Consider the following 23541-nt stretch of genomic DNA (forward strand, 5'->3'; position numbering starts at 1 on the left):
AGTAATTTAGCAGACACTCTTATCCAGAGCGACTTACAGTTAAGTGAGTGCATACATTTTTCATCATGGGCATTAATATAGAGTTGGTCCCCCCTTTGCTGCAATAACAGCCTCCACTCTTCTGGGAAGGCTTTCCACTAGATGTTGGAACATTGCTGCGGGGACTTGCTTCCATTCAGCCACAAGAGCATTAGTGAGGTCGGGCACTGATGTTGGGCGATTAGGCCTGGCTCACAGTCGGCGTTCCAATTCATCTCAAAAGTGTTCGATAGGGTTGAGGGCAGGGCTCTGTGCAGGCCTGTCAAGTTCTTCCACACCGAACTCGACAAACCATTTCTGTATGGGCCTCGCTTTGTGCACGGGGGCATTGTCATGCTGAAAAAGCCCATTTCATGAAGCTCCCGACTAACAGTTATTGTGCTGATGCTGCTTCCAGAGGCAGTTTGGAACTCGGTAATGAGTGTTGCAAACGAGGACAGACGATTTTTACGTGCTACGCACTTCAGCACTCGGCGGTCCCGTTCTGTGAGCTTGTGTGGCCTACCACTTCGTGGCTGAGCCATTGTTAATCCTAGACGTTTCCAATTCACAATAACAGCACTTACAGTTGACCGGGGCAGCTCTAGCAGGGCAGAGATTTGACGAACTGACTTGTTGGAAAGGTGGCATCCTATGACGGTGCCACGTTGAAAGTCACTGAGCTCTTCAGTAAGGCCATTCTACTGCCAATGTTTGTCTATGGAGATTGCATGGCGGTGTGCTCGATTTTATGCACCTGTCAGCAACGGGTGTGGCTGAAATAGCCGAATCCACTAATTTGAAGGGGTGTCCACATACTTTTGTATATATAGTGTATGTACATATCTACCCCAATTACCTCGTACCCCAGCACAAGCCAAGTTATTGTTACTCATTGTGTATTTATTAGTACTTTTATTATTAAGTGATTTACTTTTCTATTATTTCTCTATTTTCTTTCTCTCTGCATTGTTGGGAAGGGCCTATAAATATACATTTCACCTGTTGTTTACAAAGCATGTGACGAAAAATGTTTGATTTTCAATTTGATTTGAGAAGCCTGCAGTGAGCTTAGATAGTCATTTATTCACTGTCAACTCACAGTTTAAAATAGGGACACAACCTGATATCAATTTCCTATAAATACAAAACATTTACATTTCCCTTTTAAAAAGTGGGAAGCTGGCGATGGTATTTACACACAACAGCTACTGTATAATGTTGTCTACCCATATTCTGTTTCCACTCCTCCCACATTCAACAGTACAGAGAAGATCACCTGCTCCTACATGTATAGATTACATAGGATGTGTATCACTGTCTTTAAGGGCAGGCTGTAGTTCACAAACATGTTTATCAACCAATAAACTGGATTTCCAATGCACAGAGAAACGTCATCTAACATGATGTGTGTTTAATATGTAACAGCCGAGGGAGTTCTAGAAAGACAACCACAATGACTAAGAGTACAAACAGCAACCATCGGTTTCACTGTTAACACCAATAGATATTAGGTCTAATATAACTCTCCAACTTACCAGTTCAGCATGAAGTAACTTCAGTGGGTGAAACTCATATCTTGGCCTGTGAGGACAGAGAAGGGAACATTTAAAGGCCCAATGCAGCCATTTTTATCTCAATATCAAATCATTTCTAGGTATCAATTAAGTTCCTTACTGTGATTGTTTTCAATCACAGTCCTTCCAAAAAATGCTTCTTAGCAAAGAGTAATTTCTCAAGCAATAATTTAGCTAGGACTGTCTGGGAGTGGTCTGAGTGGGGAGGGGAAAACTGAAAACTAGCTGTTATTGGCAGAGAGGTTTGGAACTCTTTCTTATTGGTCTATCAACTAATTTAACGCCTGGTTTCGGGTGGTCTAAAAGGGCACTAAAAGTGCATTATCATAATTTTCGTGATTTCACAGTATTATTCCAACCTCATAGTGTGGAAAACTATATACAACACAAGAAACTCCAGTTTTTCACTGGACTGGGCCTTTAAGAACAAGGCAGCTGCAAAGAGCTATGGACATTAGGATCCTCCCCTTAAATCCAGAAAATCCTTAAACCTATGGACATTAGGATCCTCCCCTTAAATCCAGAAAATCCTTAAACCTATGGACATTAGGATCCTCCCCTTAAATCCAGAAAATCCTTAAACCTATGGACATTAGGATCCTCCCCTTAAATCCAGAAAATCCTTAAACCTATGGACATTAGGATCCTCCCCTTAAATCCAGAAAATCCTTAAACCTATGGACATGAACCTCACAGATGGACTGGAGACAGACAGACAGACAGACTGACACACACTCACCTCCGCAGCCCCTCTCCCCAGCCAAGGAAAACACCCCAATAAATTACAATATCCACAATGAAGGCTTGGGAAGAGAGTCTTGTTTTGTTTAGCTATAACAATAAAGCTGAATGCTATGAATCATAATGTGTTCAAACAAACAAACAATGGAACTATTCTTCATTAGATAATTGGATCTGTCTGTTATTTTCAACTGATTTTCAGTGTGTGTGCGCTAGGCTACCCTGTCTTTCCCAGACCTTATATGTTAATCTCCCTGATAGATGGATCATGGCTGTTGTGTGAGAAAAGGAAGAGAGGACCGGACAGGAGGAAAACATGATTCCTCAGTCAAAACAAAGGATGGTAATATGGAGTCAGATGGCTGATCTACAGCAGACTGGGCTGAGAAAAGACACGCTAAGGTTTCAGCATGCCTCTCCTCAGATGAATCGTTGAGAGGATGCTGGGTGGTGTGGTTAGGACAGCGTGACTACGGTGAGGCCTGTGTGTGTGTGTGTGTGAAAAGAGAGAGGGACAGACTATGTAGGTGTGTTAGACAGCAGCTGATTTCATTGTCTCCATTCTGCAATCAGCACAATGCTTCCTGTATACATATTCCACCCTACTGTTTCACTGACCCTGGTGTTAAACAACCACAACCACAGGCCAACTGAGATCAGGAGCTGTCCCGTTGCAACACCACTGGATGATCAAGATAGGTGTTGGACCGACAGATACAAGGTCGCTGGTTCCAGTCCCACTTGGTTTACCCCCGGAATTTGCTTCAATATGATGTTGGTTACCTCACCGGTATCAAAACTCCACATGGGAAGATCCAAACACAGACAAACACAACCACCACTGACGCAGTCATGACCATGGTACCACTGCCAGCATCTCCAAACACAACAATCATTGGCCTGTGTGTGTGTGTTTTCTGATAGAAATCTCCACAGCCAGACCAGTACAGCAGAGCTAGGGGACTCCATCCTCTAAATAGCATCATGCATCAGGCCTGAATACCAGCCAACGTCTACATTATAACACTTAACAACATCATTGATTTACTGATTAACAAATATGCAATACTGAAGACAAGTATGCAATAAATATTTGACTATTTTAAGTGTGTGTGTGTGTGTGTCCTCTACCACTAGATGCAGAGCCACACAGAAGTATCCTTCTAGTTTTGTAGGCAGTAGGGTAAACGGTGTGACTCATAGCAATCCTATCTGTTTGTTTTGCCTGTCTGGCTAAATGTCATTTCATGCATGTGATCAGCTAAGGAACTGCCTGAGCCTGTTTTGGGGTCCACTCCAATCTTTATTTCCAGTTTTACAGCACACCTAAACATGATACTTTATCATGGCATTGCATTTGGTTTATTTTGTGTTTTGGATTCTGGTGCTTTTTTCACATCACTATCCTTGGTTCAGCGTTTTTTCTATCTTTCTGAGCCAGAACCAGCAGCAAGCTACTGTCATCCCGCTGCTGTTAGACAACTAACATTTGTCCTTGGAGATTTGAGATTAAAACAAGCACTTTTTAGCTGCCTAAACCGGTGTCCCTTTTCAGGGACTCAATAGCCCTGAAGTTGAGAAACACACACAGCAACCTGATTCACAATGAAGCATCAGCCATCCCATTAACAATATTCATCACAAAATCACTGCATTGTGTAAGCCAAATATATCACCTTTCCAAACAACCTGTACAATATGGAGCGGACAGATTTTACACAAGCACCATAATCGGAGCCTTGGCCAACGAACAAACACCCTGAATCAGTATCGGCTTTCCCCTCATAACAATGACCAAACCCTCTGACCCGAAAAAACACAGCCCCCAACTCTCTTCATCAGAATCAGCTTTAGGCTACGGTGGCATCTAAACCATGCAGGTAAGGTCATTCGAGACCTTGGGACTACAAGGTTATATCTGAGCAAAGCATTGTTCTGAGATATTGAGCATTAACGTTTTCACATCCCAGATATCAGACCTGTTTTGTAGTCCTCACCTTAAAGATGCCTAAAATGCAGAGTATTAAAATCCTAAGACATTTGTAAATCAATTTTTTAGGGGGGGTGCAATCGCAGATAGAACCTTAATGCTCTGAAATGTCAATCTGGGTTAAGCCATAAGGTTCTATCTGGCACCGAATGTTAAAATGATTTCAATTTCAATAGAAAAGTACAGATATTTAATGATTAAATAAAGAGAATATCCTTCCTTCTTTCTAATCACGTCATCAAATATATTAAGTCATGTTCATCACACATTTGTTAAAGTGATAGTTCCCTAAAATGACAAATACACTATATCCTATGGATAACTAGCAACATTGCTGAAGCTTAGCTCTGGATGAGTAACCTGATATATTTTTCTGATCTCTGACACCCAAAGTCAGTAAACTACTTGCTAGTTATCAACAAAATGTGGTAAGTTCGTAATTTTAAGAGAAATACCCCTTCCATGGAGGTTTTCATATTGATATAGAACAAGACAAAAATAGCAATGCCTCTCCTAAGAGCCTTAAACATGCGCTAAGGCACCTGTATTTATTTGTTCTTACCATAGAGCTTACGTTACGGCCATTCTTCTAAAAAGGGGTGGAAAAAAACATAAGTAATTTAAAATGAGGACCAGAACCTATTACATCAATAATCAAGGACTTGGAACTATAAGGTTATATCTGCAAAATGAACACTAGGTGTACAAAACATTAGAAACACCTTCCTAATATTGAGTTGCACCATCTTTTGCCCTCAGAACAACCTCAATTCGTCAGGGAATGGACTCTACAAGGTGTCGAAAGCGTTCCACAGGGATGCTGGCCCATGTTGACTCCAATGCTTCCCACAGTTGTGTCAAGTTGGCTGGATGTCCTTTGGGAGGTGGACAATTCTTGATACACACAGGAAACTGTTGAGTGTGAAAAACCCAGCAGCATTGCAGTTCTTGACACAATTAAACCGGTACGCCTAGCACCTACATGGATTGTGTATGTGTACCCCGTTCAAAGGCACTTAAATATTTTGTTTTGCCCATTCACCCTCCGAATGGCACACATACACAATCCATGTCTCAAGGCGTAAAAATCCTTCTTTAACCTGTCTCCTCCCCTTCACCTACACTCATTGAAGTGTATTTAACAAGTGACATCAATAAGGGATCATAGCTTTCACCTGGATTCACCTGGTCAGTCTGTCATGGAAAGAGCACTCAGTGTATAGTTTTGACATAATTAGTATATTTCAAGTCCCAGATCTCAGAACCGTTTTGTGATGTCTTCCTCTTTCATGACTAAATAAGTATATCACCTTACATACAATTATTTTTGATTGACAACCCAGCATTGAGATTGGATTACAGATATAACCTTATAGCACCAAGCCAAAAGCTGTTTGGGCAGATAGAACTTTCAGATTTTTATTATTTTATTTTAATTGTATTTTTACAATATCTCACATGTAAAGGCAGGCGTAAAGGATCACCTAAAGAGCAACTCTATGTGAATAACTATTTTTTAACCAAATGTCATAGAACCTTATAGTCCCAAGGTCACTAATGTTTTTTGTGGAAGGAGGTAGGCAGGGCAATGTTTGTCTCTCTAATCGCCATCGAATAGCTTCTGCCTCTGTCAATACTATAAACCTGGGTAGGGTTCTCTTCCTACACACAGCAAACATGCAGTGACAGAAGCTACTGAAAGGTCAATGGCACAAGCACACAGACAGACACTTCATTAGAGTTAGGAATCAAAATTAAAAAAAATTAAGTAGCTATTACTATATCACCATTGTTATAGAGTACTGTTTTTATTGTGGTAAACAAGTGTTTTCTTTAGTTATTATAGACTCCTGAGATCCTATGTGTCTGATGAAAAGCATGCAACACATAAGCAGATGGAATGTTTTTTCTTTCTCATCCATCTGACATTTTTTGACGTGTTTAATTCGTTCTAGTGACCAACAGCAACATACTGTATTTTCCATGCAAGGTCAATTCGGCCATTCGCTTCCAGGGTTAATATCTGGGTCGAAGCTAAGAAAGCAGCCACTTTATTGTATATCGACCGAGTCGTGGCAAACGTGTCTCTATTCCCCCCCAGTAATCGGAATCAGCTAAATGCCACTTCAAACAGAGATTGTAAAAGTGGCTCACACACACGTCCGGCTCCCTGTCAATGACCGCACGCTCACACACAGGACATTGGCTCAGTGCGTGCACGGGAACAGGTGCCAGGTGTGTGTCTACAACTCCACTGAGCCAAAAAATGGTATCCTGTGTACACTTTTTATCCCTTACCATCAACATACATTTCGACTGTTATATATTTGCAAAAAAACACTTTGTACAAATCCAAATGTCTTTCTCAATACTATCAAAACAGAAAATGGACTACTAATGCATCTCAAACAGCTGTCTGATACTGACAGAAATCAGTATAGCTCGACAAGAGTAGCAATTGGCTGATAGTTATTTCTTGATTCTCTTGCATTATGTTGTGATGGAAGAAGCTGAACATGCATGGCAAAAGAGTTCACACTGCGCACACACAGCCCCAAACATCAGAATATTGGCTAACGTCAGCAAGCTAGTTGTCTGACAAGCAGACATTGTTAGCATGAATTGTGATCTATATCTCTACAGCATCATGTAAAAATAGAGCAAGCTATTGTTCAATAACTCGTATGTTTATTATCTAGCTAGTAGCTGCCATGTGTTTAAACCCAGATAATGTAGTGGTTTACCTAAAAGCTAGCCTAGCAAGTGGTGCATCTCTCATGCAAGCATGCCAGTCTGACTACTTTTATGGGCAAGCAAGCTGGGTATCCCTGCCACTGACTGTCTGTGCTGTTAGCTAGCAGCTAGCAAGCCACTACCTTGGAGAAGAAAATGTCGATGTTCCCCTCCATTTGTCAAGTTTTTGACGCTACCAGCTGGCTAACATTATACCACATATGAATGGGGTTACATGTCTTTGATTAGCCTATATACCGTTTCTGCAACGTTCCATTTCACAAAAACGAAAGCAATGGATGGATATGACATCCATGCACGTGTTGTGCGTGCTTGTACACGAGCTATACTGTTATTTTACATCAAACCAAGAACGAGACCGTCCCTTTCGAAAATAACCCACAAGATTTGCCGCTGTTTCTGCAATCTAGTTTCCAGAATGACCTCTCTGGGAGTTTAATATTCTCACGGGTTTCAACCACCAATATGAAAACAAGCGAACGTTTTTCTCTCTCCAATACTGTACTAGACACCCAGATCAACGAATCATACAAAAGTGGTACTCAGCAAAACATTGCCAAAGTCCCACTTGCAGCCAAAAAGACAGAAATATGAAAATGTTCTTACGTAAATTGGTTGCGACGAGAACGGATTAAATCCGACGTGAAAAATGATGCTTGCAGAGGCTGGGCTGGGATTTTATCTCCTGTTTACAGCTGCTGTATCTCCCTCCCTCTCAAACTCTCTCTCTCTTCCCCTCTTGTCCTTATCCTTCCCTTCACTTCCAATAGCCCGCTCCTCTTGAACCACTCGCCATCCAGTGGAGAATGGTCAAATTCGTTCCAATAAGGAACCACCCTCGGGATGTGTGTGCGTGTGCGCGTGCATGCGTCTAGTGTACGTGCGTGTGTGTGTGTGTGTGTGTGTGTGTGTGTGTGTGTGTGCCGCTCAGATTAATGGCAGGTTGTGCAAACTGATGTAGCCTAGCCACAGTAGCAACGGTCTCTAGATAGGGCTGCCAATAAACACACGAGGGCTTTTTTCACAATATAGCATAGCTGCGTAGGGAATATTATGTTACACTAGAATTTAGTAAGGGAATATTATGTTACACTACAATTTGGCGTGTGTGTGTGTGTGTGTGTGCTCATCCCACTAACAGTAGGGACATCTATCCAACATGTCTTTTTTTGAGACATCAGTGTTTTTGTAATAATCCAGAGTCATGTTGATGTACTTGTTGATATTTGAGTAGCCTAAGCAGAGCCCTCTCTAAATGATCCTCTCAATGAGACCTTAGATCAAATCAAATCATCAAATCAAATGTATTTATAAAGCCCTTTTTACATCAGCAGATGTCACAAAATCCTTATACAGAAACCCAGCCTAAAACCCCAAACAGCAAGTTTAGGGCGGCAGGTAGTCTAGCGTTTAGAGCATTGTGCCTGTAACCGAAAGGTTGCTGGTTCAGATACCTGAGCCAACTATGTGAAAATCTGCTGATGTGCCCTTGAGCAAGTCACTTAACCATCATTTGCTCAAGGGGCGCTGTACTACTATGGCTGACCCTGTAAAACAACACATTTCACTGAACCTATCTGGTGTGTGACAATAAAACAGCTTAATCCTGACCTGTTTATTTCTTGGTCTGACAAGAGAAAACCTAAACTATTGTTACTAAGCCATTGCAGAGAACCCACATGATCAAAATCACATCACTTCATTGGTGTGACATCATAGACGGTGGCAGAGCAAGCTTCAAACAGGAAGCTAACCCCACGAAGCACACCGTAAAATCAGTGACATAGTTTTGATGTTAAGGTTATAAAACGGTCATAAATAATGCACAGTGCCAAATTCTGATGTGAATATGCATACTATGTACTGGTGCATCAAAATACATAAAAAAGTTGTTTCCATTTTGTAATTCAGTCATTTTTGTTGTTGTCCTGCTTTACCAACCATAGCTAGCTATAGTAGGACAGCATGAAGTAGCTAAAGTGGGACAGTTTTATAGGCTATTCCAATGGATGAAAGAGATCCAGTTTACATTAGGGACCCCCTGTACTTAGGTTAGGCAGAGCTCTGGTTCTTGTAGTACAATATCAATACAAAAATAAAAACTACAACGCTGTTAATTCGGCATCTCTGAGGTTTCGGTCCGTCATGCTGTCTGTCTGTCCATCAGTCATTGTTCTGGGGGCTTTCTTATTTAATTGAATTCAGAAAAAGTGGGACACTTTTTGCATTTCTGTCTTTTGTAACCTCTTCAGGACATGTGTCCAACATATTAGCCCAACACATGATACATTTCTGAAATCCTCAGATGCTTCCTAATCACACAAAATGTAATTGTATTGTCATTGGGGTACAATTAGGACTATAATAATGGTGTCCCAGTTTATCTAACCTGCTGTCTACCAAATGAGTTAAATCGACATCCATTGATGGAAAATGGTTTTGACTGAGTGTACACCAATGTGTGTGTCAAGCCTCCTGTGAATATGATATCAACATTTGCTTATTTTGTGTGACTAGGAAACATCTTGAGGATTTTAGAAATGTATCAAGTGTTGGGCTAATATGTTGGATAGATGTCAAAAGAGGTTACAGAAGACAGAAATGCAAAAAGTATCCCACTTATTCAGAATTCACCTTATATTGTGTCTATATCAGTCAATGTCACGCTCGTTGATAGACGGATCAGACCAAGGTGCAGCGTGGTATGCGTACATATTCCTTTATTAACTGAATACAGAATCAAAACAACAAAATACAAACAAACATGAAGTTCAACAGGCTACACAAACACAAGCCAAAACAGAAACAAGATCCCACAACTAAGGTAGGCAAAATGGCTGCCTAAGTATGATCCCCAATCAGAGACAACGATCGACAGCTGCCTCTGATTGGGAACCACACCCGGCCATCATAGAAATAGAAAATCTAGAATTCACACCCTGACCAAACCAACTAGAGAAATCAGGGCTCTCAAGGTCAGGGCGTGACAGTCAAATTATATAAAAAGGCAAGACAAGAGGAGAATAGCAGGTGCATCTCTTCTTAACTGTACCCTGAGGCTGCAAGGTGCAAAAATATTCAATGAGAAAAACATTTACAAAAGGAAAGCAAATAGGAGGCCCTCCACATTTTAAACAAAATACAAAAAAGACCACTGACCATTGTTATTACTGTTACTGTGAAAAAGTAAGATTCAGAATGGTTAGCCTATACTTTTGTGATGAGATGGTGTTGAAGGAGTCAGGCACAGGAGGGTAAATTACAGAATAACAGGCTTTAATCCGCAAAATACAGGTTCACGCAGAAATGCTTCAAACATACTCCAGGGCACAAAACAGGCGCACTGGAAAATACAAGGCACACAGGAAAATACTCCCTTCTATACAAAATACACGAGCTCCACCGAGCTTCACTAACCTCCACAATAAACAATCACCCACATAGACAAGGAAGCAGAGGGAACACTTATACAATGACTAATGAGGGAATAAGGACCAGGTGTGTGTGATTGAAGACAAGACAAATGGAGTGATGATAAATGGATCGGCAGTAGCTAGTAAGCCGGTGACGCCGAACGCCGAAACCTGCCCGAACAAGGAGGGGAGGCAGCCTCGGCGGAAGTCGTGACAACTTTGAGAGCCAAAAATGACAATTTGTTGGAGATTATGATATAGCCATGAGCCTACCCCTTCAATATGCTTGTTTAATCACCAGTGTAAATATGTATTGAATAGCCGTTTATTCTGTTTTGCATTAAATAACACTTCTACAGAATGAGCAGGACCGCCCTCTCTTCAGTTTTTCCCATGAAAAAGGTTTCCATGTAAATTATTTGCATGAATGAATACATAGAAGAAATAAGGATATGGTTATTTGAACAGTTTGCACAGTCATTATCTCTGTTTCTAGAAAGAGAGCTCAAATGTAATAATTTCTGTATGAATTTCCGTCTGTTTTCTGGAAGCTGTGCTTCCAGCTGTGCCTCCACGAGGGACAGCCCCCTAGCAATTCATGTTCCAGACAATGAGATTCAGCCCCTCGCCATTTGAATGGCAGCTTCACATATGTGATGTTGTACGCAATTTTCGGGGACCACTTTTGGGTGAAGGGCGCTACTTTCAGAACTAGTGGCTAAAAAGTATACAAAAGTACCGGAGAATCCCTTTAAGGTGCAGAGTGATTGGGTAAATCCAATGCTTGGGTCGCATATTCAAAGCTCATGACCAGTTATACTGTCCAGTATTTAAAACAATCGTGGCTAGATAGCTGTGAGAATGTGTTAGCAGAACCAGTAACAACTGCATGGATAGTACCCTACTGTTGTGTCATTTCTGCTACCGGTTTGTGCGATTGTAATTGCAAAACAGAACATTGTTTTGCCCTTGGCAGCAACTGTATTCCACACAGCACAAGGACGACTGATAATTGCTTTGTTGTCGTATGTGTGTGTCTCTGTGTGTGTCTCTTTTATATCTGAAAAATGAACAACTGTAAAATAAACATTCATTGACTTCCTCAACCTCTTCAACTTAATAACCCAGACCTCCTAATTTTATGAATCTCTAAAAGTATTCATTTTAATTGTGTCCCATCACCTTCAGCTTACCAGGGCTGTGCTGGATGACACACACTCAGGACAACTGACTGTGACACTAGGACTGACCCACTAGACACAGGCCCTGGTAAGCAGGGTTACTACTGTACACTTCCATTCAATCAAACCTCTATGGAATGTCTTGGAGTGGTATAACACAAAGATAAGAGTGGTCTTCAAATGGCTGACACATTGACTAAGTGGCAGGAAACTACTGTCTAGTCATGTGACTGATTCCAGTAATAATGGGCCTTGAGTGTGATGTTCTGATAACACGTGCACACTATACTTGTGGTTCCACAGATCTAAGTGGCCATAGCAGGAAATGCTCCATGTCATTATACACAACAATCTATCTTAACCTTATACATACACTAGTGTTCAAAAGTTTGGGGTCACTTAGAAATTTCCTTGTTGTCGAAAGAAAAGCAATTTTCAAATTGATCAGAAATACAGTGTAGACATTGTTAATGTTGTAAATGGCTATTGTAGCTGGAAATTGCTGATTTTTAATGGAATATCTACATAGGCGTACAGAGGCCCATTATCAGCAACCATCAGTCCTGTGTTCCAATGGCAATTTGCTAATCCAAGTTTATCATTTTAAAAGGCTAATTGATCATTAGAAAACCCTTTTGCAATTATGTTAGCACAGCTGAAAACTGTTGTGCTGATTAAAGAAGCAATAAAATGGGCCTTGAGACTAGTTGAATATCTGGAGCATCAGCAATTGTGGGTTTGATTACAGGCTCAAAATGGCCAGAAACAAATAACTTTCTTCTGAAACTCGTCAGTCTATTCTTGTTCTGAGGCTATTCAATGCGAGAAATTGCCAAGAAACTGAAGATCTCGTACAACGCTGTGTACTACTCCCTTCACAGAACAGCGCAAAGCATTTCACTGTAATGTCTGCACCTGTTGTATTCGGCGCATGTGACCAATAAAATTTGATTTGATTTGAAACTGTCTCTAACAAGAATAGAAAGAGGAGTGGGAGGCCCCGGTGCACAACTGAGCAAGAGGACAAGTACATTAGAGTGTCTAGTTTGAGAAACAGGCGCCTCACAGGTCCTCAACTGGCAGCATCATTAAATAGTACCAGCAAAACACCAGTCTCAATGTCAACAGTGAAGCAGCGACTCCGGGATGCTGACCTTCTAGGCAGAGTTGCAAAGAAAAAGCCATATCTCAGACTGGCCAATAAAAAGAAAAGATTAAGATGGGCAGTCTGAGATATGGCTTTTTCTTTGCAACTCTGCCTAGAAGGTCAGCATCCCGGAGTCGCCTCTTCATTGTTGACGATTGATGTTATTTTAATGGACAATTTTTTTTATTTTCTTTCGAAAACAAGGACATTTCTAAGTGACCCCAAATGTTTTAACAGTAGTGTACATACATGCATGCACACACACATACTGTACACACACACACACACACATACACACACACACACACATATATACAGTTGAAGTCGGAAGTTTACATACACTTAGGTTGGAGTCATTAAAACTCGTTTTTCAGCCACTCCACAAATGTTTTGTTAACAAACTATAGTTTTGGCAAGTCGGTTAGGACATCTACTTTGTGCATGACACAAGTCATTTTTCCAACAATTGTTTACATACAGATTATTTCACTTATAATTCACTGTATCACAATTCCAGTGGGTCAGAAGTTTACATACACTAAGTTGAATGTGCCTTTAAACAGCATGGAAAATTGCAGAAAATGATGTCATGGCTTTAGAAGCTTCTGATAGGCTAATTGACATCATTTGAGTCAATTGGAGGTGTACCTGTGGATGTATTTCAAGGCCTACCTTCAAACTCAGTGCCTCTTTGCTTGACATCATGGGAAAATCAAAAGAAATCAACCAAGACCTCAGAAAAAATATTGTAGACCTCAACAAGTCTGGTTCATTCTTGGGAGCAATTTCCAAACACCTGAAGGTACCACGTTCATCTGTACAAACAATAGTATGCAAGTATAAACACCATGGGACCACGCATCCGTCATACCGCTCAGGAAGGAGACGCGTTCTGTCTCCTAGAGATGAACGTACTTTGGTGCGAAAAGTGCAAATCAATCCCAGAACAACAGCAAAGGACCTTGTGAAGATGCTGGAGGAAACAGGTACAAAAGTATCTATATCCACAGTAAAACGAGTCCTATATCAACATAACCTGAAAGGCCGCTCAGCAAGGAAGAAGCCACTGCTCCAAAACCGCCATTAAAAAGCCAGACTACGGTTTGCAACTGCAGATGGGGACAAAGATCGTACTTTTTGGAGAAATGTCCTCTGGTCTGATGAAACAGAAATAGAACTGTTTGGCCGTAATGACCATCGTTATGTTTGGAGGAAAAAGGGGGTGCTTACAAGCCGAAGAACACCATCCCAACCGTGAAGCACAGGGGTGGCAGCATCATGCTGTGGGGTTGCTTTGCTGCAGGAGGGACTGGTGCACTACACAAAATACATGTCATCATGAGGAAGGGAAATTATGTGGATATATTGAAGCAACATCTCAAGACATCAGTCAGGAAGTTAAAGCTTGCTCGCAAATGAGTCTTCCAAATGGACAATGACCCCAATTATACCTCCAAAGTTGTGGCAAAATGGCTTAAGGACAACAAAGCCAAGGTATTGGAGTGGCCATCACAAAGCCCTGACCTCAATCCTATAGAAAATGTGTGGGCAGAACTGAAAAAGCAAGTGCGAGCAAGGAGGCCTACAAACCTGACTCAGTTACACCAGTTCTGTCAGGAGGAATGGGCCAAAATTCACCCAACTTATTGTGGGAAGCTTGTAGAAGGCTACCCGAAACGTTTGACCCAAGTTAAACAATTTAAAAGCAATGCTACCAAATACTAATTGAGTGTATGTAAACTTCTGACCCACTGGGAATGTGATGAAAGAAATAAAAGTTGAAATAAATCATTCTCTCTGCTATTATTCTGAAATTTCACATTCTTAAAATAAAGTGGTGATCCTAACTGACCTAAGACAGGGAATTTTTACTAGGATTAAATGTCAGGAATTGTGAAAAACTGTTTAAATGTATTTGGCTAAGGTGTATGTAAACTTCCGACTTCAACTGTACACAGACACAGTCATTCTTCTTCTCCCTCAAATTCTGTCCATTCTGCTGTCCTGGTGTGTTTCATAAAATAAAGTTATCTGACACCTCCTCTTGTCCCTGCAGCAGATGGACAGATAGCAGTCGGTATTCCTGGGAGTTTGGACTCTGTGTGTGTGTGTGTGTGTGCGTGTGTGCGTGTTTGGACTGGAGGGAGCGGAGAGGCGTCACTGTTTACATAACCATCGGAATCATATTAAAAACCATGGCCTGCCCCTTCTGCCTCCAGCCCAGCTCAGCCCAGCGCAGCACGGGGTTAATTAGGACGTGTCTAGACTTGACAGTTCATGCAGCTTTAGTATTCTGATCATAGAGTTCTGATCATGGAATTCCGATCATGTCATGCATCTACACCTACAGTACCAGTCAAAAGTTTGGACACACCAACTCATTCAAGGGTTTTTCTTTATTTTTACTATTTTCTACATTTTGGTCATGTAGTAACCAAAAAAGTGGGCCAGGTCATCTGATGCAGCACTCCATCACTCTCCTTCTTGGTAAAATAGCCCTTACACAGCCTGGAGGTGTGTTGGGTCATTGTCCTGTTGAAAAACAAATGATAGTTCCACTAAGGCCAAACCAGATGGGACGGCGTATCACTGCAGAATTCTGTGGTAGCCATGCTGGTTAAGTGTGCCTTGAATTCTAAATAAATCACTGACAGTGTCACCAGCAAAGCACCCACACGCCATAACACCTCCTCCTCCATGCTTTACGGTGGGAACTACACATGTGGAGATCATACATTCACCCACACCGCATCTCACAAAGACACGGCGGTTGGAACCAGAAATCTCCAATTTGGACTCCAGACCAAAGGACACATTTCCACCGGTCTTATGTCTATTGCTCGTGTTTCTTGGCCCAAGCAGGTCTCTTCTTCTTATTGGTGTCCTTTAGTAGTGGTTTCTTTGCAGCAATTCGACCATGAAGGCCTGATTCACACAGTCACCTCTGAACAGTTGATGTTGAGATGTGTCTGTGGCATTTATTTGGGCTGCAATTTCTGAGGCTGGTAACTCTAATGAACTTATCCTCTGCAGCAGAGGTAACTCTGGGTCTTCCATTCCTGTGGCGGTCCTCATGAGAGCCAGTTTCGTCATAGCGCTTGATGGTTTTTGCGACTGCACTTGAAGAAACTTTAAAAGTTCTTGAAATGTTCCGGATTGACTGACCTTCATGTCTTAAAGTAATGATGGACTGTCATTTCTCTTTGCTTATTTCAGCTGTTCTTGCCATAATATGGACTTGGTCTTTTACCAAATAGGGCTATCTTCTGTATAACCCCCCCTACCTTGTCACAATGCAACTGATTGGCTCAAACGCATTAAGAAGGAAAGAAATTCCACAAATTAACTTTTAAGAAGCCACACCTGTTAATTGAAACACATTCCAGGTGACTACTTCATGAAGCTGGTTGAGAGAATGCCAAGAGTGTGCAAAGCTGTCATCAAGGCAAAGGGTGGCTATTTGAAGAATCTCAAATATAAAATATATTTTGATTTGATTAACACTTTTTTGGTTACTACATTATTCCATATGTGTTATTTCATAGTTTTGATGTCTTCACTATTATTCTACAATGTAAAAAATAGTAAAAATTAAGAAAAACCCTTGAATGAGTAGGTGTGTCCAAACTTTTGACTGGTAGTGTACATTTAAATATGTCTACCGTGTCCAGAGTGTGTCCGGTTTCCCTTTTCCCGTGCTATATTCAAATGCCAGTATGCAGTCTACAAATGGTGGAATAGGCCAAATATGATAATAACACAACAACAACTGATGCCAGTAGCTAACTTCTATAGCTAGCCAGCAGAGTTGCCAGGTCAAGGTAACATTTCTGGCCCAATGACCACTCAAAACCCGCCCAAAAGGCCTGAAAACTAGTGTTTTTCGCAGTAAGAGAGTAATTGCCATATTTATAAAATAAACCCTTTTTCCATTACGTTATCAAGCCAATTAAGAAATAATATCATAGTAACTTGTAACTAAATTCAGGTTTCCTCAAAATAATAATTATTGCAAGCTATGACATGATGTAATAAAGGAATTTGAATAGGTGGCAAGATAAAATATTATTTGCTCTTATTAAACTGGCCAGATCATTTTCCATCAATGGATGTCGATTTAACTCATTTGACTGCTATGATTAAACAATAAGGCACAAGGGGGCATGGTATATATGGCCAATATACCATGGCTAAGGGCTGTTCTTAAACAGGATTCAATGCGGAGTGCCTTGATACAGCCGTTAGCCGTGGTATATTGGCCATATACCACATGTACCACAAACCCACGGGATGCCTTATTGTGATTTTGATAAAGGCAGGTATCCTATAGCCCTTGATAGGCCTATATCTCATTTCAGATAGCCTATCTAATTTCAGATAGTCTACAGTGGCCTAAACAAGATGTAGGCAAGATGTAAACTGAATGATTTAGCAGCTTGCTTAGTTCAAATTAACAGACTAGGTAAGAAGTACTTGTGTTTCCCAATAGCCTGCTGGAAAAGGCTACTCAGGATGGGGTAATAATTTCAATCATTTAATTAAATATTAATAATATGTATATGAACTGAATATGTGTCACGGTTTCGGCCGAGGCTGCTCCTCCTCCTGGTTCGGGCAGGCTTCGGCGGTCGTCGTCCCCGGAGTACTAGCTGCCACCGATCTATGTTTCATGTTCGTTTGGTTTTGTCTGGATGTTGTACACCTGTGTCTTGTTAGTCCTCGTTAGTGTCCTATTTAGTTCTCGTTGTGTGTGCTTGTCGTTGTGTGTGATTGCGCTTCTGTTTCGTGTTTGGAGCTACATTTTCCCTCCAGTGTTTTGGAGAGGTTATTTTGCACATGTTTGTGCGCCGTTTGTTTTGTCGCCTGTGTGCGCCGTGTATTCGCCTTCGGGCTTATTGTGCTTCTGTCTTTTATATATATTGCACTAAAGCCTTTGGACTGAGCCTCTGCGTCCTGCGCATGATTCATACACCACACCCACCTTCAGCACGCCTTGACAGAATCACACACCATAATGGAATCAGCAGGATCGGCAGTGACGCCTGTGTCGCTCGAGGAGCATCTCCATGGGCAAGAGGGCCAGATAAGACAACTGGAGACCGCTCTACAGGAGGTAATCAACACCTTGCACCGATGGGAGGCCAGCAGGGTACCCACACCTCCACCTACCCTGCCCACCCCATCGGTCGGTCCACCAGTCCCAGGTTCGGAACCCAGGGGGATTCGGCTCTCGCTCCCGAGGGCGTATGACGGAACAGCTGCTGGGTGTCAGGGGTTTCTCCTGCAGGTGGAGCTCTACCTGGCCACTGTACACCCGGTGCCCTCGGGATACGAGAGCGTTTCCGCCCTCATCTCCTGTCTCACGGGCAAGGCGTTGGAGTGGGCTAACGCCGAGTGGAGGAAGATGGACGCCAACACCATCACCTACGCCGAGTTCTCCCGCCGCTTCAAGGCCGTGTTCGACCATCCACCTGAGGGCAAAGCGGCGGGGGAGCGTCTAGTCCATTTGAGACAGGGGAAGAGGAGCGCTCAGGTGTTCGCTCTAGAGTACCGGACTCTAGCGGCGGATGCAGGGTGGAATGAACGGGCTCTCATCGACCATTTTCGATGTAGCCTACGAGAGGACGTTCAACGTGAGTTGGCCTGCAGGGATACCCATCTTACCTTCGACCAATTGGTCGATATGTCCATCCGTCTGGACACCCTGCTGGCCACCCGTGGACGTCCCGAGGGGAGTCCGTCCATTCCGCCCTCCGGCACCTCCGAGCCGAGCCCTATGGAGCTCGGGGGTGCCGGCGCTAGAGAACGGAGGAGGAGGAGCCCGAGGGGGCCTGTCTCCTGCACCAAGTGCGGTCGTGGAGGGCACACTGCGGCCAGGTGCTGGGGAGGGTTCTCCGGGGGAGAAGACAACAGGCCACGCACTGGGGGGGCCTCCCAGGTGAGTAGACGTCCCACTTACCCAGAGCTTTCTGTTGCGCACTTTTGTATACCTGTTTGTTTTCCACAGGTTGCACCTCATTCCCAGCATAAGGCGCTAGTAGATTCAGGCGCAGCTGGGAATTTTGTTGATCGGAAGTTTTGTTTTGAGTTAGGGATCCCTCTCCTACCTGTTGACAAACCTTTTCCCCTTCATGCCTTAGATAGCCGCCCGTTGGGGTCGGGGTTGATCAGGGAGATCACAGCGCCACTTCGGATGTGTGCGCAGGGGGGTCATGAGGAGACTATACAGCTGTATCTGATCGACTCTCCTGCGTACCCAGTGGTGCTGGGGATTCCCTGGTTAAGCACCCATAACCCTGCTATTTCGTGGCAACAGAGGGCTCTCGATGGGTGGTCTGCTCAGTGCGAGGGGCGATGTCTGGGTGTTTCCGTGGGGGCGACTTCGGTGGAAAGTCCAAACCAAGTGCCCACACTGCACATTCCGCCTGAATATGGGGATTTAGCTCTCGTGTTTAGCAAAACTAGGGCGACGCAGTTGCCTCCTCATAGACAGGGGGATTGTGCGATTGATCTCCAGGCAGGAGCAGCGCTCCCACGGAGCCATGTGTATCCTTTGTCTCAAGAGGAGAGAAAAGCTATGGAGACTTACATAGCCGAATCTTTGAGACAGGGATACATTCGGCCCTCCACTTCTCCCGCCTCCTCGAGCTTCTTTTTTGTGAAAAAGAAAGATGGAGGGTTGCGCCCGTGCATTGATTACCGTGGTCTCAATCAGATTACTGTGAAATACAGTTATCCACTCCCTCTGATTGCGACCATGACGGAGTCATTGCATGGAGCGCGGTTTTTCACAAAACTGGATCTCAGGAGCGCGTATAACTTGGTGCGCATTAGGGAGGGTGACGAATGGAAGACAGCGTTTAGTACCACGTCAGGTCATTTCGAATATCTCGTCATGCCATATGGGTTGATGAATGCTCCATCAGTCTTCCAATCCTTCGTAGATGACATTTTCCGGGATATGCAGGGACAAGGGGTGGTCGTGTACATTGATGACATTCTGGTGTACTCGTCTACCCGAGCCGAGCATATAACCCTGGTGCGTCGTGTATTGAGGAGGCTGTTGGAGCACGACCTATATGTCAAGGCAGAGAAATGTCTGTTTTTCCAGGAGTCGGTCTCCTTTTTGGGTTATCGGTTGTCCGCGTCAGGGGTGAGAATGGAGGTGGATCGTTTGTCCGCTGTGCGTAATTGGCAAACCCCAACTACTGTAAAAGAGGTGCAGCAGTTTTTGGGCTTTGCGAATTACTACCGGAGGTTTATCCGGGGTTTTGGACAGGTGGCAGCTCCCATCACGTCCCTTCTGAAGGGGGGGCCGGTGCGCCTGCAGTGGTCAGCCGATGCGGACAGGGCCTTTAGGAGACTGAAGGACCTGTTTACGTCGGCTCCGGTGCTGGCGCATCCGGATCCCGCATTACCCTTTCAGGTCGAGGTAGACGCGTCTGAGGCTGGTATAGGGGCCGTTCTCTCTCAACGGTCCGGCACGCCACCTAAACTCCGCCCCTGTGCTTTTTACTCAAAGAAGCTCAGCCCGGCGGAGCGTAACTATGACGTTGGGGACAGGGAGCTGTTAGCTGTAGTTCAAGCCCTTAAGGTGTGGAGGCATTGGCTTGAGGGGGCTCAACACCCTTTCCTCATTTTGACTGACCATCGGAACCTGGAGTACATCCGGGCAGCGAGGAGACTGAACCCTCGCCAGGCTCGATGGAGTATGTTTCTCACCAGGTTCGTATTTAAAATCACGTACATCCCTGGGTCCCAGAATGGTAAGGCGGATGCGCTGTCCCGGCGGTATGACACGGAGGAGAGGTCCGTTGAGCCCACTCCCATACTACCGGAGTCTTGCCTTGTGGCACCGGTGGTGTGGGAGGTCGATGCCGAAATCGAGCGAGCGTTGCGTACCGACCCCAGCCCTCCACAGTGTCCTGAGGGTCGGAGGTACGTTCCGCTTGAGATTCGAGATCGACTCATTTACTGGGCTCACACGTCACCCTCCTCTGGACATCCGGGTATCGGCCGGACGGTGCATTGCCTTAGCACTAAATACTGGTGGCCCACTTTGGCTAGGGATGTGAGGGTTTATGTCTCCTCCTGCTCGGTGTGTGCCCAGTGTAAGGCGCCCCGACATCTGCCCAGGGGTAAGTTACAACCCCTGCCCGTTCCACAACGACCATGGTCCCACCTCTCGGTGGATTTTGTGACAGACCTTCCCCTCTCTCAGGGGAATACCACCATCCTGGTCGTTGTGGACCGGTTCTCTAAGGCCTGTCGTCTTCTCCCTATGTCGGGTCTTCCTACTGCCCTACAGACCGCTGAGGCCCTATTTACCCACGTCTTCCGGCATTACGGGGTACCCGAGGATATAGTGTCTGATCGAGGCCCCCAGTTTACCTCTCGTGTTTGGAGAGCGTTCATGGAGCGTTTGGGGGTCTCGGTTAGCCTTACCTCAGGGTACCACCCGGAGAGTAACGGGCAGGTAGAACGTGTCAACCAGGATGTGGGTAGGTTTCTGAGGTCGTATTGCCAGGACCGGCTGGAGGAGTGGGCACGGTACATTCCCTGGGCCGAGATGGCCCAGAACTCTCTCCGCCACTCCTCTACTAACCTAACCCCCTTCCAATGTGTGTTAGGTTACCAGCCGGTTCTGGCACCTTGGCAGCAGAGCCAGATCGAGGCCCCTGCGGTGGATGATTGGATGAGGCGCTCGGAAGAGACGTGGAACGCTGCCCACGTCCACCTGCAGCGGGCCGTCCTTCGTCACAAGGCGAGCGCCGATCTCCACCGCAGTGAAGGGCCGGTGTACGCACCCGGAGATCGAGTCTGGCTCTCTACCAGAAACCTACCCCTCCGCCTGCCCTGCCGGAAGCTGGGTTGGCGGTTTGTGGGGCCCTTTAAAGTCCTGAGAAGATTGAACGAGGTGTGTTATAGGTTACATCTACCTGTTGAGTATAAGAATATTAACCCCTCGTTCCATGTGTCTCTTCTCAGGCCGGTGGTAGCTGGTCCACTCCAGGACAATGAGATAGGGGAGACTCCTCCGCCCCCACTGGACATCGAGGGGGCTCCGGCGTACACCGTTCGGTCCATCTTGGACTCTAGACGCCGGATGGGGGGTCTCCAGTATCTCGTGGAGTGGGAGGGGTACGGCCCGGAGGAGCGGTGCTGGGTGCCGCGGAGGGACATCCTAGACCCATCTCTCCTGTCGGAGTTCCACCGGGACCATCCCGCGCGCCCTGCTCCGCGTCCTCCTGGTCGTCGCCGGGGTCGGCGCACGGCTGGAGCCGCGCGTCAAGGGGGGGGTACTGTCACGGTTTCGGCCGAGGCTGCTCCTCCTCCTGGTTCGGGCAGGCTTCGGCGGTCGTCGTCCCCGGAGTACTAGCTGCCACCGATCTATGTTTCATGTTCGTTTGGTTTTGTCTGGATGTTGTACACCTGTGTCTTGTTAGTCCTCGTTAGTGTCCTATTTAGTTCTCGTTGTGTGTGCTTGTCGTTGTGTGTGATTGCGCTTCTGTTTCGTGTTTGGAGCTACATTTTCCCTCCAGTGTTTTGGAGAGGTTATTTTGCACATGTTTGTGCGCCGTTTGTTTTGTCGCCTGTGTGCGCCGTGTATTCGCCTTCAGGCTTATTGTGCTTCTGTCTTTTATATATATTGCACTAAAGCCTTTGGACTGAGCCTCTGCGTCCTGCGCATGATTCATACACCACACCCACCTTCAGCACGCCAATATGCTTGTCAACAACAGGCAGTGTTTAGCCTAATCTGACTGCTGTTACCGTCAATCTAATGCGTTCTAACAACTGATCGACAATTGCGATAGAGCTTTGATCATTTCCTATTTAACTAACTAAACATGTCCATTAATAATTGCATAATAACACAAGGCTACAGCAACAATAAACTGAAGTTATAGGCTATTTATTCAATTGGTTTGCCAGCTTCAGGTAGGCTACACAAGCGCAGTCAACATTAGAATGCTGTTTAAACGACCTCAGAACGAATTTATATAATGTGCTCTAGTGCGCCCAAAGTCGTTTTCCAGTGCTCTGTCTCCATAATTTCTTGATGTGCATCAGTTCTAGCGTATTAATATGTTTTATGGAAAAGGGGTTGGAAATAGGTGTCTCTATAATGACAATCTAAATAGCCTACCTACAACTGGTAAAGAGTTAGCACAAAGTGCGCGCGTGCTACTCTCGCTCCTCTCTCTCAAGTGACTCAGCCTGTTGCTGTAGTCCTCTCTCAACACACACACACACACACACACACACACGACGGCCCTTCACACCACTCACTCAGCAACATCCTGCCTCACTGCCTGACAGTCAGCAGCAGGTCACAGTGAAAAATATATATTTTTAAGAGAAATGCCATGGCGGCCGCGGTGCTACTTAGAAATAGCCCAAAAACCTGCAACCTGCGACCAATACATTTGCATCCGTGACTTCGTTTTTAAAATAGCCCAAGAAAACATGTATCCCTGACAACCTCCTGAAGTGGTCAGCCAGATCACAATCAGACCACAAAGCAACTTTTGTGCGTCTAGACCGTCTTTTCAATGCGATCTTAGTATTCTGATAGCAGAAGTCGCATGTAAGTGTCAAGTGTAGACACGACCTTAGCTGTCTTCCTGGTCCCTGGAATGTTTGGAGCCTTAACTGTCTTCCTGGTCCCTGGAATGTTCAGAGGCTTCTCTCTGTGTGTGTGTGTGTGCGTGTGTGT

At 44.5% G+C, this 23541-nt stretch overlaps 1 protein-coding gene across 1 annotated transcript in view; it reads right to left on the reverse strand.

Annotated features, from left to right (window-relative positions):
* Positions 1-7799, reverse strand: part of LOC311106993 (1-phosphatidylinositol 4,5-bisphosphate phosphodiesterase beta-4-like) — a 155289-nt gene extending 147490 nt beyond the window's left edge. The window contains exons 1-2 of the mRNA XM_084149419.1: positions 7687-7799; positions 1557-1602 (exon numbers count right to left, since the gene is read on the reverse strand). The gene's annotated coding sequence lies outside the window, so the exon portion shown is untranslated. The remainder of the gene's footprint in view (positions 1-1556; positions 1603-7686) is intronic.
* Positions 7800-23541: the final 15742 nt, after the last annotated feature.

This window comes from Coregonus lavaretus, assembly GCF_964263955.1.
Source record: "Coregonus lavaretus genome assembly, chromosome: 31".
Taxonomy (NCBI): Eukaryota; Metazoa; Chordata; class Actinopteri; order Salmoniformes; family Salmonidae; genus Coregonus; species Coregonus lavaretus.